The sequence below is a fragment of the Nerophis lumbriciformis genome, linkage group LG15 (genome assembly GCF_033978685.3).
Source record: "Nerophis lumbriciformis linkage group LG15, RoL_Nlum_v2.1, whole genome shotgun sequence".
Taxonomy (NCBI): domain Eukaryota; kingdom Metazoa; phylum Chordata; class Actinopteri; order Syngnathiformes; family Syngnathidae; genus Nerophis; species Nerophis lumbriciformis.
This window is the reverse complement of record NC_084562.2, coordinates 27,199,401-27,205,000: the sequence shown is the minus strand read 5'-3', so window position 1 is coordinate 27,205,000 and position 5,600 is coordinate 27,199,401.

Below are 5,600 nucleotides of genomic sequence, written 5' to 3'. Positions count from 1 at the left end.
GGAGGGGGCGTGGCTTCCAGCTCCGCCTGAATTTCGGGAGATTTTCGGGAGAAAATTTGTCCCGGGAGGTTTTCAGGAGAGGCGCTGAATTTCGGGAGTCTCCCGGAAAATCCGGGAGGGTTGGCAAGTATGCCTCTAGCCAACATATGAAATAACAAGTGTGTGTAAGAAATTGAAATGCGCCCGCTTTGGCCAAAATTAATAAAATAAATGTGCATATAGAGACATACTGTAATAGCTTGAAGTAAATAATGAAGATTAAAAACCAATTACAAACAAAAAAATCAAAAATAAATAAATGTACTAAAATCTGTCTTCCTCACAATGTGTCGACTATTTTTTTTTATAAAATTGGGAAGAATTTCTCATATTCTTTCTGTTTCTGTAATATTGCAATATTGTCTCGAACAATTATTACTTTTTAATGTAAAATGATTACCTTTTAGTGCAAAATGGTGATATTTGTCATATAAAATTCTGACTTTTATGACAATATTGCCTAATTTTTTTGTTGTTCTTGTAAAATAGTGACAATTTTTGGAGTAAAAGTGTGGCTTTTGTCATCATTATACCAAGCAAAATTCCGATGATTATTATAATAGTGCCAAAATGTTTACGTTTTCTTATAAAACCGCGACTTTTGTCGAGTAAAGTTACGACTCTTTTCATAAAATTGCCAACATGTTAATCTCTTCTTATAAAATTGCGACTGTTATTGAGTAAAACTCCAACTTTTATCATAATATTGCACGAATGTTCAGTTTTTCTTCTAAAATTTTGACTTGCGTTGAGTAAAATGACGACTTTTATAATAACACTGCCAAAATTCTAAGTTTTTCTTGTGAAATTGTGACCTTTTTCTTGTGAAATTCCAACTAATTTTTCACAACAAGCTTTTTTATATTTGCATAGTATGTATATATTATTAATGTTGTAAATACACTTCTTTATATATCTAGAAAGGCTGGTCCTCAAGAGGTAGGCATTTTTCCCAGGTCTCAAGAAAGTAACAAATACAAGAGAGTGTGTGTGTGTATGTGTGTGTGTGTGTGTGTGTGTGTGTGTGACAGACAAACAAAGCCGTTATGTATGGGCTGTCGCTTTTAAAAGTGCTCCCCCTCTGGTCAACGTATGAAATAACAAGTGAGTGTAAAAATTTGAAGTGTCCCCCTTCTGGCCAAAATTAATAAAATAAATATGTATATAGAGACATACTGCAATAGCTTGACGTAAATAATTAAGATTAAAAACCAATTACAAACAAAAAAAAATCAAAAATAAATAAATGAACTCAAATCAGTCTTTTTCTCACAATGTGTCGACTTTTTTCTTATAAAATTGGGAACAATTCCTCATATTCTTTCTGCTTCTGTAATATTGCAATTTTTTCTCATAAAATTATAACTTTTTTATGTAAAATTATTACTTTTTTTGTAAAATTATTACCTTTTAATGCAATGTCACATAAAATTCGGACTTTTATCAAAATATTGCCTAATTTTTTTGTTGTTCTTGTAAAATAGTGACATTTTTTGGAGTAAAAGTGTGGCTTTTGTCATCATTTTGTCGAACAAAATTCCGATGATTATCATAATAGTGCCAAAATGTTTACGTTTTCTTATAAAACCGCGACTTTTGTCGAGTAAAGTTACGACTCTTTTCATAAAATTGCCAACATGTTAATCTCTTCTTGTAAAATTGCGACTGTTATTGAGTAAAACTCCAACTTTTATCATAATATTGCACAAATGTTCAGTTTTTCTTCTAAAATTTTGACTTGCGTTGAGTAAAATTACGACTTTTATAATAACACTGCCAAAATTCTACGTTTTTCTTGTGAAATGTTGACCTTTTTCTTGTGAAATTCCAACTCATTTTTCACAACAATCTTTTTTATATTTGCATAGTATGTATATATTATTAATGTTGTAAATACACTTCTTTATATATCTAGAAAGGCTGGTCCTCAAGAGGTAGGCATTTTTCCCAGGTCTCAAGAAAGTAACAAATACAAGAGAGTGTGTGTGTATGTGTGTGTGTGTGTGTGTGTGTGACAGACAAACAAAGCCGTTGTGTATGGGCTGTCGCTTTTAAAAGTGCTCCCCCTCTGGTCAACGTATGAAATAACAAGTGAGTGTAAAAATTTGAAGTGTCCCCCTCTGGCCAAAATTAATAAAATAAATAAAATAAATATGTATATAGAGACATACTGCAATAGCTTGACGTAAATAATGAAGATTAAAAACGAATTACGAACAAAAAAATCAAAAATAAATAAATGAACTCAAATCAGTCTTTTTCTCACAATGTGTCGACTTTTTTCTTATAAAATTGGGAACAATTCCTCATATTCTTTCTGCTTCTGTAATATTGCAATTTTTTCTCGTAAAATTATAACTTTTTTATGTAAAATTATTACTTTTTTTGGTAAAATTATTACCTTTTAATGCAATGTCACATAAAATTCGGACTTTTATCAAAATATTGCCTCATTTTTATGTTGTTCTTGTAAAATAGTGACATTGTTTGGAGTAAAAGTGTGGCTTTTGTCGTCATTTTGTCGAGCAAAATTCCGATGATTATCATAATAGTGCCAAAATGTTTACGTTTTCTTATAAAACCACGACTTTTGTCGAGTAAAGTTACGACTCTTTTCATAAAATTGCCAACATGTTAAGGTTTTCTTGTAAAATTGCGACTGTTATTGAGTAAAATTCCAACTTTTATCATAATATTGCACAAATGTTCAGTTTTTCTTCTAAAATGTTGACTTGCGTTGAGTAAAATGACGACTTTTATAATAACACTGCCAAAATTCTAAGTTTTTCTTGTGAAATTTTGACCTTTTTCTTGTGAAATTCCAACTCATTTTTCACAACAAGCTTTTTTATATTTGCATAGTATGTATATATTATTAATGTTGTAAATACACTTCTTTATATATCTAGAAAGGCTGGTCCTCAAGAGGTAAGCATTTTTCCCAGGCCTCAAGAAAGTAACAAATACAAGAGAGTGTGTGTGTATGTGTGTGTATGTGTGTGTGTGTGTGTGTGTGTGTGTGTGTGTGTGTGACAGACAAACAAAGCCGTTGTGTATGGGCTGTCGCTTTTAAAAGTGCTCCCCCTCTGGTCAACGTATGAAATAACAAGTGAGTGTAAAAATTTGAAGTGTCCCCCTTCTGGCCAAAATTAATAAAATAAATAAAATAAATATGTATATAGAGACATACTGTAATAGCTTGACGTAAATAATGAAGATTAAAAACCAAATACAAACAAAAAAATCAAAAATAAATAAATGAACTCAAATCAGTCTTTTTCTCACAATGTGTTGACTTTTTCTTATAAAATTGGGAACAATTCCTCATATTCTTTCTGCTTCTGTAATAGTGCAAAATGTACTCGTAAAATTATTACTTTTTTATGTAAAATTATTACTTTTTTTTTGTAAAATTATAACCTTTTAATGCAATGTCACACAAAATTCGGACTTTTATCAAAATATTGTTTTATGTTGTTCTTGTAAAATAGTGACATTTTTTGGAGTAAAAGTGTGGCTTTTGTCATCATTTTGTCGAGCAAAATTCCGATGATTATCATAATAGTGCCAAAATGTTTAAGTTTTCTTATAAAACAGCGACTTTTGTCGAGTAAAGTTACGACTCTTTTCATAAAATTGCCAACATGTTAATCTCTTCTTGTAAAATTGCGACTGTTATTGAGTAAAATTCCAACTTTTATCATAATATTGCACAAATGTTCAGTTTTTCTTCTAAAATGTTGACTTGCGTTGAGTAAAATGACGACTTTTATAATAACACTGCCAAAATTCTAAGTTTTTCTTGTGAAATTTTGACCTTTTTCTTGTGAAATTCCAACTCATTTTTCACAACAAGCTTTTTTCTATTTGCATAGTATGTATATATTATTAATGTTGTAAATACACTTCTTTATATATCTAGAAAGGCTGGTCCTCAAGAGGTAAGCATTTTTCCCAGGTCTCAAGAAGGTAACAAATACAAGAGAGTGTGTGTGTATGTGTGTGTATGTGTGTGTGTGACAGACAAACAAAGCCGTTGTGTATGGGCTGTCGCTTTTAAAAGTGCTCCCCCTCTGGTCAACGTATGAAATAACAAGTGAGTGTAAAAATTTGAAGTGTCCCCCTCTGGCCAAAATTAATAAAATAAATATGTATATAGAGACATACTGTAATAGCTTGACGTAAATAATTAAGATTAAAAACCAAATACGAACAAAAAAATCAAAAATAAATAAATGAACAAATCAGTCTTTTTCTCACAATGTGTCGACTTTTTTCTTATAAAATTGGGAACAATTCCTCATATTCTTTCTGCTTCTGTAATATTGCAATATTTTCTCGTAAAATTATTACTTTTTTATGTAAAATTATTACTTTTTTTTGTAAAATTATTACCTTTTAATGCAATGTCACATAAAATTCGGACTTTTATCAAAATATTGCCTAATTTCTATGTTGTTCTTGTAAAATCGTGACATTTTTTGGAGTAAAAGTGTGGCTTTGGTCATCATTTTGTCGAGCAAAATTCCGATGATTATCATAATATTGCCAAAATGTTTAAGTTTTCTTATAAAACAGCGACTTTTGTCGAGTAAAGTTACGACTCTTTTCATAAAATTGCCAACATGTTAATCTCTTCTTGTAAAATTGCGACTGTTATTGAGTAAAACTCCAACTTTTATCATAATATTGCACGAATGTTCAGTTATTCTTCTAAAATTTTGACTTGCGTTGAGTAAAATTACGACTTTTATTATAATACTGCCAAAATTATAAGTTTTTCTTGTGAAATTGTGACCTTTTTCTTGTGAAATTCCAACTCATTTTTCACAACAATCTTTTTTATATTTGCATAGTATGTATATATTATTAATGTTGTAAATACACTTCTTTATATATCTAGAAAGGCTGGTCCTCAAGAGGTAGGCATTTTTCCCAGGTCTCAAGAAGGTAACAAATACAAGAGAGTGTGTGTGTATGTGTGTGTATGTGTGTGTGTGTGTGTGTGTGACAGACAAACAAAGCCGTTGTGTATGGGCTGTCGCTTTTAAAAGTGCTCCCCCTCGGGTCAACGTATGAAATAACAAGTGAGTGTAAAAATTTGAAGTGCTCCCCTTCTGGCCAAAATTAATAAAATAAATATGTATATAGAGACATACTGTAATAGCTTGACGTAAATAATGAAGATTAAAAACCAATTACGAACAAAAAAAATCAAAAATAAATAAATGAACTCAAATCAGTCTTTTTCTCACAATGTGTCGACTTTTTTCTTATAAAATTGGGAACAATTCCTCATATTCTTTCTGCTTCTGTAATATTGCAATATTTTCTCGTAAAATTATTACTTTTTTATGTAAAATTATTACTTTTTTTTGTAAAATTATTACCTTTTAATGCAATGTCACATAAAATTCGGACTTTTATCAAAAATATTGCCTCATTTTTATGTTGTTCTTGTAAAATCGTGACATTTTTTGGAGTAAAAGTGTGGCTTTTGTCATCATTTTGTCGAGCAAAATTCCGATGATTATCATAATAGTGCCAAAATGTTTACGTTT